The sequence below is a fragment of the Quercus robur genome, chromosome 9 (assembly GCF_932294415.1).
Source record: "Quercus robur chromosome 9, dhQueRobu3.1, whole genome shotgun sequence".
NCBI classification, from domain to species: domain Eukaryota; kingdom Viridiplantae; phylum Streptophyta; class Magnoliopsida; order Fagales; family Fagaceae; genus Quercus; species Quercus robur.
In genome coordinates this window covers 3,432,757-3,447,275 of record NC_065542.1, presented here as the reverse complement: position 1 = coordinate 3,447,275, position 14,519 = coordinate 3,432,757, and the positions used below count along the sequence as shown (strand labels likewise).

Here is a 14,519-nt window from a genome sequence, read left to right as displayed (position 1 = left end):
GAATAGACCGAATAAGACCAATATGGACAGAATAGGACTGAAGTGGACCGAATAAGACCGAATGGACCCAACTAGACCCAATAGGACCGAATAATTCGGAAGTGAGTTTAATTGGCCAATAGTTTGATTTGTTCAAATGTAGGCTTAATAAGTCTCTATATAATTTAAAAGTCGTGATATTTGAAATATCCTAAATTTGCACGAGCAAATATTTTGTTCTTGATTTTAGGGTTAAATACATAGTTGGTCTTTAAACTTTATAGCCTATAAAAAAGTTTAGTCTATAAAATATAAAATGATTGCTACCAAACTAAAAACAAAGTGTGTACATGATTGGCATAGGTTTGAGAAACTTTTTATTCTGTATTGACCTCATTAAGTCCAAAAATTTCTCACCCAAGCTAACATAACCCAAAATAGCTCTAAAAATCAACTCAACCCAACCTGTAAGGGTCAGATTGGAGCCATTTGGTAAGGTCTAATAAAAAAATATATCATTAAATCATTTAAATTCATTATTGAAAAAATTTACAATACATAAATTTTTTTAAATTATTAAAAAGGAGTTATGTTATTTGAGTTGAAATGCTAATCCGATACAGACTCAAGCTATGCTTGGGGGGAAATTTTTTAATTTAGAAAAGATAATAATCAACCAGCCCCAAAGGCCAAAGTCATAATTTTGATATATAATTTTACGAGTGGTGTCAGTAGAAAGAAATTATTTAAGCAAAGCTAAACATGACAATTATCCAACAAGTGGACTAGGTGAAAAAATGTGGGTTGCGAAGGACATTGAAGATCTTAACCGAACTATGTCTGAGAGAAGCAGCGGAAGGTTACGAAGCCAAGAGAACCCGTGAAGACTATGATGGGGCTGGAAGCTCTAATGACAAACCTCACCCAAAAAGGATTGCAAGACTCCTAGAAATTATGGCCCACGGTAACTCTGACTGTGAGGGGTCAAGTGAGTACAAAGACTGTAGTGAAGACTGAAGAGCTAAGCGAAAGTGACCTTGAAGGTTAATCAACTTTTTTCCCTGTAAGTCACTGTCTTTCTTCTTAATTCAAGCTCTGTTCGTTGCTACAATATCTTTTTCTTGTGTAAAAATATTCATGGATTGCTCACCATATGTTTGATTAGAGTTTTTAATGATACTCCTAGAAATTTGACTAAGACGAACAAAAGATTGCAACAAAAAGCTTCTTGTTGTTGTTTATAAAGCAGAGAAATAATCTGCTTGAAAGCAAGTATACATCAAAACTGGAAAGCTTTTGCTGCCAAACGTACTGGTTTATTGTTGTTTCTTTCCATTTAAAGTTGTACTTCACTCCCTCAAATTTTCATTAAGCATAGAAACTCTCCACAAAGTGCAACACACACACACACACACACTGAATCGGAAGCAAAATGAGTGGAGAGAAGAGAGAATTAGAGAGAGGGAGAGATATGTGAGAGCAAGGTCTTGCAGAGTTCCCTCTCCTTTGCTTGACAAAATGCCCTCAGTAACACTGCCACATCATCTCGTTTTTACCAACCCAAGGTGCTATCTCCGAAAGTGTTCTGTCAAGCGAGTGGAGGCATCTCTGAACTCTTGTCCCCATTCCTGACTTAGGCCCATACTTTGGGCGGCAGAATCAAAATCTAAGCTTTGTGGATATAATGTCCATAATTTAGACTCTTCGCTATGCCATTTTTAATCCCATACCCCTACGCATATTGCGCAGCTGTTGCTTAACCAAATAAAACCATCCATGTTCATTTCATTTGTCTTTTTAGTAATTGGACTCATGCAGGCAAACAAATGCGTAGACAAGGTTGAAAATTGGAGAAGTATCTTTTTGCAAACATTAATATATCATATTGAATGGTAACTATTACTAAATGGCCTTGGCCATGTCCTGCTTTTATTTTTAAAGTTAGGAAACCACCATAAACCTCATTCTTCCATGTGATGCTTGTGCAGAAGCATTGGTGAGTCCTCAATAATATTTGAATCTTATTTAGAACAGACATATCTTTTTCCTCTGCTTTTTCATAGTTATATTATTCTTTCTTTCTTTCTTTCTTTTGTTTTGTTTTTTTTCCCAGACATTTAGGAGTTTAATAGGTTACATCGTATATGTGTGTCCAATGTCAAGTTTTGATGGAAATGGGTGCTGCCACATGTAAGTGCCCTGTTAATTTGTAATATAGATGGCTAAAAACTCCTTTTATGCAGGATTGTTCAGTTTAATTATATCGATTTACTGATAAGCTGATATGGCCTCATACAACTCCCAAACATGGTGAGTGAAACTATATCTTATGCTATGAGGAAGAGGAAAACTTGGATCATTTATTCCTGAAGTGTAGTCTTTCTTGGGCTGTATGGTTTTGGTCAGATTAGAGCCGTAGAACTTTGTGCATTTATCCTTGCTCTTTGAAGCAGTTGTTGACTTAGTGAATGGAGGATCTACATTTTCAATAGCAGGAATATGTGATGTTCTCTAGATTGTCATATCATAAATCTGTTGGCCTTGTGGTACAACCTCAACAAAGTGATGTTTGAGGGAGCAAAACAGGCTGGCATATGAATTTTTAATGCTCAGTAAAGCTTTGTTTTCCAGGTATGCACAAGCCTATCATGCACATTTGGATCAGAGTAACTGTAGGAAAGTACCAAGGCGAGTGTGTCCAGTTGTGGAGGGATAGCTGGTGTTGCTGACAGTTAAGCGACACTGGCAAAGACGGTGCAGATGGAGTGGTTTTGCCTAAATCATGTGCTGGCAGGAAAATTTTGAAGGTGTTGCAGTTCTGCCATATGCAGCTGAGTAGCTGCTAGAAGCCTAGCTGTTTTGCTCTGCATCATTCATCTCTTATAACATTAAAGAAATTTCCAGTAGAACTTGGCTTGGATAGGGTGATGATTGTTGATCACAAAGTGTTTCAATTCAAAAGAATCTAGAAAGGATATTTTCTGCAAGCATATTTTCTGCATTATTCATCTCTTCTGCAAGCATATTTTATTGTTAACCACAGAAAGGAGTATCCCCTATTGAATTTCTAATTTGCTATGCATGAAAGAAGTATATGAAACAGCATGACATTTCTTTTTTGTTTCCTTCTTTTAATAAATAAATAAAAAAATAAATAAAAATAAATAAATAAATAAACTTTTCAGTTTATAATAAGTGTACTAATATTAAGGTTTTAAGTTCCCTAACCCAAAGTAATATTAAAGAGTTGCAACACATCAGCCACTGGTAGAATATAGGACTTCTTAAACTTGGAAATCTGTGCAGAGCTCACATTATTCCCAAATCATCATTTAACATTTACCATCTATGATGTAACGCATAATTCAAAATTATTTGCAACAATCAAGAACAACCATTTATTTACCCAACTGCCAATGCAACTGAAAGGGTTCACCACTAATGACAAAGACCTGAACTTCAGACAACCAACAAGTAAGCTAGTAAGCAAGAATTCTCTCTCTCTCTCTCTCTCTCTCTCTCTTTGGTGAATAAAAAAAATGTAATCCAAAAATTAATTAAACATCCACAAAATAGAAAATAGAGGCCTGGTAGTTACAGTGAAAGTTGTAGCCGAGCTGAGGGTCAATCTCAGCTACAGACTGTTTTGTGACTTCGAGCTTTGCCTGAGATTTTTCGTCTTTACATCAAACTCATGGCCTGAGTAAAAAGCCATGGGTAAACTTTTTGTAAAACATTCTATCACATTATACTAATTCAACCAGGAATAAGCTTTCTAAGAAGAGTTTGATTGGTTAACAGTTTGATTTGATAATACTTCTCACTATTATTTTATGGGTCTTGTTAAGTTAAAATTTTATAGCACAATCAAGTCACTTTTTTTTAGGGGTCAAGGCACTCTTTAACTACTAAAAGTTCATACTTTTATGAATTTTTACTATTTCTCGAAGTAGGTAGCTAGAGCCCGTTTGAACTTTGAAGCCTCTTTAATGATTGTCTAAGACACTTGTGAACAAAAGCCTAATTTTAAAAATCATGCTATTGAATCAAATTTTCACTTGATTGTCCCTTTGCAACTTATATGATGCGATCCATTTCACAGTTGATTTCAATGCTTAATTGTTGATAACGTGGCAACTTCTTTCATAATGGGAAATACTGTTTGGGATGATAGGTTACTAAAATAATAGTTGTTCATGTGCATTAGGTATTCTTTGTGATTATGAAAGCTCAAAGCAATAACAATTCTGATTTATCTTATTGAAAAATCCAACCGTTTAAGTTGCGAAGATGTAAATTTGAGATATTATTTTAGTTGGTTTATACTTTAAAGTGTCTGCCTTAAGAACTAGTGCACAATCCTCATATACTATCGTCTTCTATTATAAATTCAACAGATATATATACATATGAAGATTTAAAAAAGTACATATTTAATTTTGACATATTATTGATATTCAGCTAATGACTTATTAATGGATTTTGGTGAGGACTCAAATATAATCTTAATTCATTGCTGAGCCTGAGTTCTCTCTAGCTCTTGGGAAGCTTCCTTGGGTCCATGGGTATGAGAAAAGAGTGAGGCCTTTGGGGTCTTTGAGTTGAAGTGGGCTTGGGTTTTCAGTAATCTTTGATTTTGGTGCTGAGCAAGATTAAGAGAGCCTTTGTCCATTTTTCCTAAAATTTCCCTTCTCTTTAATTGGTTCTTGCTTCTTTGAATTACCCTGAGAACCCAATGCCTTAAGCTTCGTTGAAATACCCATATTATTAGGCCACTCATATTTCAAGCCCAAAGTAAGTGTTAGTGAGAATGAAATCACAGAGCCATTTATCCAGTGATGTTCACTACAGTCAAAACTTCCGGGAGTGTCATTAGAGTGCCAGGAGTTCTGGTCTTTTGCAAGCAAGAGTATTGGAGGAAATCACTATTGAAGGATTCCAAAGATTCTAGGTCAATTACGGTAGGAAGCCAAGCGGCGCGCTTGTAGAGGTTATATAGAGTTTGTACCTCAGTGGTGTCCCCTTAGTGGAAGCAATGAAGTCACTTCATGAGAAGGCATGTAACAGATTAAGTTGTTATTACCAGCCTCGATTTTTTGGACACCCCTTCATTAATTGGCATGTTCATTTTTTTAAAGGACAATTACGTTATTTGTAGAGTGATCCTATTATTCATTTTAAAGAAGCATAGTTATTATTTTGAAAGGGTAAAGATTCTTCGGTTGATGTCAAAGCAACTCTAATATAAATAATCTTGATGTCAATTACGAACTTTGCTTGCTCCTAGCCTTCACTATTTTTTTCCCTACAATATTTTTTACTCTCTTCATTTTCAGTTTCTAAATGTCTATAGATTATTTGCACCCTTTGCCTTTTGTCATAAAGTGGGTTCTAAATGTCCAGAACCCACTTTCTTCTCTTTTTCTTAATGGGAGAGTAAAAACTTATATATATATATATATATGGCTCTAATAAAGTCCAGTTCTCTAATTTATCTTCCTTCAACTTTTTTTTTTTTTACTTCAGTTTTAAATTTTATTTGAATGTACTTATTGTATAAATAGTGGTCCTAAGATTTATTAGGATATATTATGAAGATTTATTAGGATATATTATGATTTATTCGTTTGAAACTGTGGGTTGGGTGTAGTGGGTCAGTAGATTTTGTGATTTGGAATTAATGGGGTGTTTGAAGATTGGTATGTGATAGGAATCAAAATCTTGTGTTTATTTCCCTTACCTAATCTTGTGTCTCACTCTCTCACATGTTTGAAAATAGTTTTGTGCCATTAGATAATCTTACTGAAAAATGGGTCAATGCAAGGTCAATACAAAAATCAAAAAGAGCACCGAAAGAAAGCCCATAACTTTTCAACTTTCCACTAAGGCTGGTATTTATCAATAAATAAAAAGTTTTCCACTAGAGCATTTATGCCGTCCACGATACGACGACGTCTAAATTGAAAAAGCAATATTAGCAAACTTTACAGCGGATAACTATGAAGCTAAATTTTTTGTCCCACGATTTTTTTTTTTTTTTTTTTAATTTTAAAGCCTATTGCCCCTAAAAAATTGCTTTTAGAAAACTCAAGTTATTATAGAAAATTTTATGCTAACAAAAACAAAAAAAAAAAATTATTTTAGAAAATTTAACATAACTTTAGAATATGTTTCAAAATATAATTGTAACCTTTCATCAAAATATATAAATATATATATATATATATATATAAAATTGTAACTTTAATATATACATACAAAACATACATTATAAAGAATTTAGAAAGAAATAGAAATCCATAGAATTTTAAGATTATAGTTTGCTGTTTAGAGAGAAATTCTTTATTATATATGTTGATGACAACATACGATGTGGCTGTCATTTTAATCTCTCATAATTATCTTCCATTTTTTTTTTTTTTTTGAGAAAGAAATTGTAGACATCAAAATTTCATGATGTATTCACAACCGTCTGATTGTTCATAATAAAATATTTGTGATCAAATCGATCTCCAATTGATGATGTGGACGATCAACAAATGAAATCAAGCCACGTGAAAACATCAAATGAAGAAAGCCATATGGCAGCATCAGAAGAAAAGATTTATATGGAAAGTTCTTATTAAATGAAATACCAAATTAAATTCATAATTCAACTCTCAATAAATGCTGAGAGAAAATTCCAAATTAAATACTATTGAGGTGCCTATAAATAGAGGCTTCTCATATGAGAAAAGGAAGAACACTTAAAGAGAAAATACTACTAACACTCTACCAAAATAGAGAGTCATCACTAAAGTTCACAAGAATTCCATTGTTCATTAAGGCCTATTCATATTTCTTCAAATCAAAGTGGGGATTCTCCTTTAATCTAGTTCGAGATCAAGCCAACAGCCCTCGCATCAAATCAAGCACATTCAACTGTTCATTCAACTTGGAGACATCAAAGAACGATTCAGGATCAAGCTTCATAGCTCCTTCGGATCGTAACGTTTCTTGGAGATTAAATCAGAGGAATTTATTGTACTCTTTCATTGTAAAGATTCATACAAAGGATTGTACTCACATATATACAAATCAATACAATTGATAATTTGTTACACTATTTCGTGATCATGTGATTCTTCTTTTACGAAAATTGTGTACAGTAATTATATTCCATTTTGTTTAACATAGTCGAATAAGTTTCTCACTTTCACATCTACTTACTTTGTTTTAACAAATGATTTGTTGACTCTCTCTTTGATTTCAATACGGCAATACCCAATGCCCATTCTTAAATTTATTAGTAGAATAGTCCTAGTTGTTTATGATTCTGCTTTCTTAAAACACGAAAAGCCCACTTCTTGTTTTTGAATGTAATGGCTCTTTACGTTGGAAAATTATTAAATACTTTGAGAATATCATAAATGTATATTCCCTCCTCTCACATGAATTGTGAGTCCCACCATAAATTTAAATAGTGGCACCCACAGTTATATGAGAGAGGAGAGTACGCATTCATGGTACTCCAAGAGTGCTCAATAATTACCCCTTTACATTAAACAACACCGTTTTATAATTTAATGGCACGACAAATCGAGATCATTTTGCAATTAAAGAAGAGCTATATATGTAATTGAAAAATATATTAAAATCATATTGTGCCATTTAAAAAAAATTAATTAATTTTTTACTTTTTCAGCTTCTCTAAATAATACTTATTTTCCTTCTATTTGGTACCGCTAGTTAACCTGGAAAAAAGTAATTATTATATATAAATTTTAAAAATATTATGATTCTTTTTTTATCCTTAAAATATATTTGGACCACCCTAAATTTTTTGAGGCCCAACATAATTAAAAAATAATTACTTGAATTACAAAAAAAAAAAAAAAAAAAAAAGATCTCTAAATTTATTACTAGCAATTAATATACAATTTTTTTTTTTTTGAGAGTTTCAAGTTCTAACCTATAGCGTCCGCTCCTAATGATAACTCTTTTATCGTCAGACAAAGACATCAATTGATTGTTGATGTAAGCAGAGATTGAACCCCAAATCTCTTATTTAACCATTAAAGACCTTACTAATTGAGCTAACTAGAACCCATTAAAAATAAGTTAAATAAAAAAAAAATTTAGTTCCCAAATCTCATGGATAAACATTGCTTTGCACATAAAGCAAATATAAAATAACTTCATCATGTGTTATACGTAGTGAAAGGTCTCACCTTTATACCAAAGGGCAAGATAATGGCAACATCACTCACAAAGATCCAAAATCGACAAACAACACAGGTATATACATATTCTACGGAGAATTAATTAATTAGTGGGTGCATTATTGATCATAAACTTTATAGATTCCACAAAAGCATTTACTAGTGACTCATCATGATGGTATGCTGATTTTGAATAAATAAAAAGAAAGTAATATGAATAAAACTTTATAATTGGTCAAAAAATAATATAAACAGAGGACTTTATAGCTAGCCCAAGGAAGTTACTCTTTTCCTTCTTTTCAACCACGTAGACTGTAATAGTATTTGGCCTCCCAGCTGGAAGGAGAGAGTTTTGTTGACTGACTGGGCTTTCTTAGCTCAAAATGATGTTTCCTATCACTCTATCTACGTCCCAAGAGTTGTAATTGGTAATGTCAGTAGCCTAGCTAAGTTGGCAATTACTATTTCAATTCACTGTTGTATGGTCAATCAAAACTTTTTGTAGCTATATCTTTCTGAATGGTATCAAAAAAAAAAAAAAAAAAACCACGCAGAATGGGTAGAGTCAAATTTCCACTCACGTACTAAAATAAAAAGTTTCCTCTAAAGCAAGTAAAATTTTTTTAATAAAAGCAAAATAAAGTGTAATCAAAACTTTATATTGGTTACCACGAACTTACACTTTCTTCTCTTCTGTTTTTTTAATGAGGGATTAAATTATTTGTATATTGCACTAATTAAGTTCATCACATATGTGAGTTTCAGTTAGCTTAACTGGTAAAGTTTTTGATAGTTGAATAAGAAATTTGGGATTCAATCTCCGTCTACACCTAAAAATAATTAGTGTCTTGGTCTAATAATATAGAGCTATTATCAATAGTGGACGCCATAGGTTAAAACTCTCTTTCAAAAAAAAAGTTTCTCCCATATGATATGACACATTTAAAGAAGAAAACCAAAAAAACAAAGTCAAGAGTAAATGTATTTAAGAATATAACTAGCCGGGGTATTAATTAAGGATAAAAGAAAAGTAACTTTAGAACTGTATCCAGAAGCATTGTTTAAAGAGGTTCTAGAGCTTTATAACCAATTGTACACATTTATGCCTTTTATTTCCCTCCTTGAAATAAAAATCTCCACAACAAAATGTTTTCCCTCTTCTCTAATTTATCTTCCTTCTAATTGTTTTACTTCAGTTTTAAATTTTATTTGAATGTACTTTTTGTATAAAATTGTGGTTCTAAGATTTATTAGGATATACTACGATTTATTCTTTTGAAACTATGTGTTGGGTTTAGTGGGTCGGTGGATTTTGTGATTTGGGTCAATGCAAAGTAAAGCATTAAAACGAAAGAGGGTAGAATTTTCCACCGAAAGTACCGGCATTTAATATCTATTGATGATCAAGCTTTTCAACTTTCCACAAAGTACTGGCTTTTCCATGTAGCATAAGTGAAAATGACGAGGAAGGAATCATGAGGACTTTTCTTTTCAGATCAATTCGCTAAAGGACAAGAAGGGGACATCAATCAGTTACCTCTTCTTTAGCGGAAGATGCTGAGAAATTATCATAGTGAGGAAAAGTTGTTTGGTAATGGCAGATAAAGTGGCTTTGTAGAGGTCACAAAGTGAATGGATTGCTTTTGTTTTATTAAAGTAACTAATCAAGATTAATACTGCAAGGGAATCTTTATCCAACTATCTGAACAATATTACATGGTATAGTTGAAATAACATTAGATTATTTATTTATTTATATTTAAATTAAAAATAAAATAAAATCTGCAATAGATATGCTCTTTCTTTCTTTTTCTTTTTTTTTTTAGGATAAAGTTTTAAACAATTTCAATATATGGTATCTGCTTCTGATAATTATATCTTTTTTTATTATCAAAAGAAGACACTAATCGATTTTTGGTGTAGGTAAAAATTGAATCTTAGATATCTTATTCAAACATCAAAAACTTCGGACTTTATATTGGCCTAATTTAGTTGTGGTTAACCAATTATGGGTCTGTATGGTTCCAACTACAATGGAACCAAGGGAGTCCAGCGGGTTTCCTGTTACATCAAATTAAAATCTAATGTTCACAAGTTATAAAATAAAGGGTAAATAAATAAATATAGAAGAAAAAATTATAATTCAAGAGGAAGAAGATATAAAACCGATTGTCTACCTTTCAAAGTGTTATGAGTTTAACTTTAAATTATTTATGTTTTGATTTTTTTTTTTCATAAAAATGTATAACTAATCAAATTTGGAACTTGTGGGGTCCGATAATCAACGGGCCAGGCCCGTTTGCTGATGAAGGGTCCAAAGGCCCAAGCCTAAAAAGGTCATGGCCAGAGTTCAAGAATAGTGTGGCCCAATTGGCCCAGAGAAGCAGCCGAGGACAGTGCAGTCCTCGGCTGACCCAAGAAAAAGGGCAGAAAGGTAAAGGGGCGTGCTCGAAGGGGAAATCTAAAATATCTAAGAGAGGCTTCCTTTGCCACCTTCCCCATGCATATCTCTGCGCCTAACAGAGCCTTATCCATTAACTTTATCAACAACTCTCAATGACTTAGGTCTGAGACTGATGGGACAAGTATCAGTCTTGAAAAGTTCGACCCTACACGTGGACGAAGGAAATTGAACGCATGCGAGTATAAAAGAAAAAATATGTAACCTAAAAGGGGGGGGCTCCTCCAGTCCCACTGAAAGGAGAAAGGGCTTCAGAGGCAAATATATTGGAACCATGCATAAATATCTTAACAAAACCACAGCCGGGTAAACATGACTTAGCCTTTCGATCCCACTCTCTACAAATGATATTGTATGGGCCCATTTACGTGCGAACCCAACTCAACTGCGGTTTAATGCAAATCGTGTGCTTACAATTGGCGTCGTCTGTGGGAAAGCTGGCGTGTTAGCTCGAGCGGTGGCGAGGTTGAGCTTCTATCGAACAAGGGACTATGAGGATGCCCGTATCACCGGCGACACATTGTTGCTATTCCAACATAGGCTCCCACTAGGGGCTACGTTCCACGGTGTCAACGACATGGGCAAGCCTAGGGGCTTCAAACATCAGGCTAGCTTCCTCCACCTTATTCGAGGAGCTAAACCTTCGGAAGATAAGCAAATAAGGAAGAATAGAAGAATACAAGTTTTGGACAGAACCAAGGCCTTGCATGGTCCTCGGACCCAAGCCTCTGGGGAAACCAACTACTTAAAAAGAAGCATACAAGTTTTGGACAGAACCAAGGCCTTGCATGGTCCTCGGACCCAAGCCTCTGGGGAAACCAACTACTTAAAAAGAAGCATACAAGTTTTGGACAGAACCAAGGCCTTGCATGGTTCTCGGACCCAAGCCTCTGGGGAAACCAACTACTTAAAAAGAAGCATACAAGTTTTGGACAGAACCAAGGCCTTGCATGGTCCTCGGACCCAAGCCTCTGGGGAAACCAACTACTTAAAAAGAAGCATACAAGTTTTGGACAGAACCAAGACCTTGTATGGTCCTCGGACCCAAGCCTCTGGGGAAACCAACTGCTTAAAAAGAAAAGCTGTGTTACATGGACTCTCTAGTTTGCCCTCGGATCCTCAACACTAAAGGGACCAGTATGGAATGGAGTAACGTGTTTCCAAAAGCATAACCGAAGTCATGCAATGCTCGGTCGTGCCCTTGGATGAATTATTTAAAGTTTGTCGTCCTCAGACAATACTCCCGCGCTTATTACAGAACGTTCAACCGTCATCTCGGTTAGTTTCCTAAGTTTAACTTATTATGAGTTATTATTATTCTACCTGATGGTGTCCATAGATTAGAATTAGTTGGATCGTGTTTCAAGAGTTCTTGCTCTAAATACTGCCGAGGAGAAACACACACATGGAGCACACCAACTCACAAAGTAGTTTTATCAAAGAAACACACGCATGGAGCATCCAAAACAAATAACGAAATTTCCATTATCACAAAAACAAAGAAATAGTACAGCGTACAATGAAAAGCTGGAATCAGTTTGCGTCAAAACTCATTACATAACCGAAAAGAAAGGAAGATACAAGAGAATAAAATAAAGCTGAGGAAGTAGATCAGAGGAGAGGTTGGCTACAGCTCCAAGATCTTGTTCTTCCTCAATGCTTTCGTATGCCCCCAACTCAAACAGCAAAAGAGACCCAACTTGAGCCTGACACCGTTGAAGAAAAGGTGCAGGGAGTTGGAGGTTGAGGGGTTTTCTCTAAATATACGCCTGCCGCAAAGCAGAGGCGCTGATGGCGGAAAATCTTTCTTCTGACATACCAAAGTTCTGGCATGAACAGAACCTGCTTCGGATTTTGACTAAAAGAGGGGGAGACTTCCTTTCCCCTCGATTGAAATGGAGCACTCTCTTGAAGTTATGCTCCCTGTGCCCATACCTTACCATTTTTAGTCTCATAAGGGCGCGGCGCTCCTGTGGCGAAGGGAATTCTTTCTTCCCAACTCTCGCCTCAAACATGTTATGCTAAGGGAGGACAGCACTGAATATAGGAGCTGTGATTTGGGAGAAAACTAAAGAGTTGATGCGAGGGTGAAGTAACTTTCTCTCCTATCTGTTTATTTAAAGAAATAAGGTGGTGGCATTTAATGCATGCAGCGCCCCAAGGAACGCTACGGACAAGATGGCTTAGGCTCAATCTCCAAGGCCACCTGTAACCAGGGGATTAAAGGAGTCTCTGGAAGGTGCACCTCGAACATTGGGACGCCAGAAAGCACCACGTAACCATAAACTACGTAAATACCCTTAAAGTTATGGGCCAAGTAAATTCGCGGTCCAGGCCTGTTCTGCATGGAAGCCCAGGGACAATGGCCCCCACCGAAGAATAACTGTTGCCGAGGACAACTTGCTGCTCGGCACCTCGTGAAATACCTGAGGAAGAGGAGAAACTAAGCTCAAAGAATCTTGGACAGAACCTAGGCCTTGTATGGTCCTCGGACCCAAACCTATGGGGAAACCAAGTACTGAAAAAATCTAAGTTTAAGGCAGAACCTAGGCGCTACGGAGTCCTCGGACTCAAGCCTTTTGGGAGATCAACTGCTCGGATGGAGAAGTTTCTCGGCTCAAATACTGGAAAAGGTTAAGGCCAGTATGCTCAGGAGATGACGAAATGGCCTGATGATCGTTAGCCCAAGGAAACTACTCATTGGGAAGGTGACATATCCTCGGACAGTTACTTCTTACACCTTATCTAGCACTTAGCCCCCATCTCGGCTAATTTAAGGTAAGCCTCGTCTCTCACTGGTCGGATTGTTATGTCGAATATTAATAACTTTATTAAAGTTGTGGTTGCGTCTTTTTATTAGCAAATATTTCAGCCTTAGTTACCATTAATTCAAATGCTATATTATTGTGCCGAGCAGCGTGTGTAAACTTATAAAACATGAAAATAGAACATGTAAAATAAATGAATAGTAACTTTTATTGATATGGAAAATTGTTACAACGTACAAAGAAGGGCTTAAACAAGCCTATACAAAAAATGAACTGTCAAAATAACACTAGCATCCGCAGTACAGATAAGTAAATAATCAGCTGCCTTTTAAACTCGCCTTCAAAGCTTTTCCAATCTCTGCCTCAGTGCTACTCATATCAGGAGACGAACCTTTTTAAAAAAAAATAAAGGACAAGGAAGAAGAATTGGAACACATGGAAGCACTTCAGCAAGCTCTTGTTGCTGAAGAAAGCAAGGGAAAAAGAAGATGGAGGACATGAGTAGGAAGGAGGAGAAGAAGAGGGAAGCAATGAAAAGAAAGTAAAAGGAGCAAAAGAGGGAAAGGGGGAGCCATATTAGGTATGCTCATGAAAGAGCGAATGGAGATGACAAGGGAGGTTTTCGACTCAGTCACACCGGAAGTGGGGTGTGACGAGTCCCTGCTTCGGATTTTGACTAAAAGAGGGGGGAGGCACATCTTGAGTCTTCGCCATCCTTGCCCCGACCGAGCCATCTCAAGTTTTATTAGGGCATGGCGTTTCTGGAAAAGGAAGGATTCATCCATGGCCGACTACTATGGTGGATGTATTATTGGATAAGGAATAACCAGACGGAAGGAATGAACTATAAGAAGGGCCTAAGGGATTCAGATATGAAAGAATCACCTCTGGTTTTCTCTCTTTATATAAGGGAGTAAGACAAGGGCACGTAACACGTTCTGATCCCCAAGGAAATCTGAGAATAAATGCGCATCCGTTTCGTTCCCCCACGTTATCAGTAACCGTAAGATTTGGGAGGTCTCGTAAAAGGAAGAAATTAAAGGCGTGCTACGGATAACCAAACGGTATAAGCGCATCACGCGTAAACCGAGGGAAACATCTTGTAAACCG

The 14,519-nt window shown here is 35.8% G+C and overlaps 1 long non-coding RNA gene across 1 annotated transcript; it reads left to right on the top strand.

Annotated features, from left to right (window-relative positions):
- Window positions 1-416: 416 nt before the first annotated feature.
- On the top strand, window positions 417-2,987 carry LOC126700466 (uncharacterized). The gene is made up of 2 exons (XR_007647180.1): window positions 417-1,042; window positions 2,223-2,987. It is a non-coding gene; the product is annotated as an uncharacterized LOC126700466 (long non-coding RNA).
- Window positions 2,988-14,519: the final 11,532 nt, after the last annotated feature.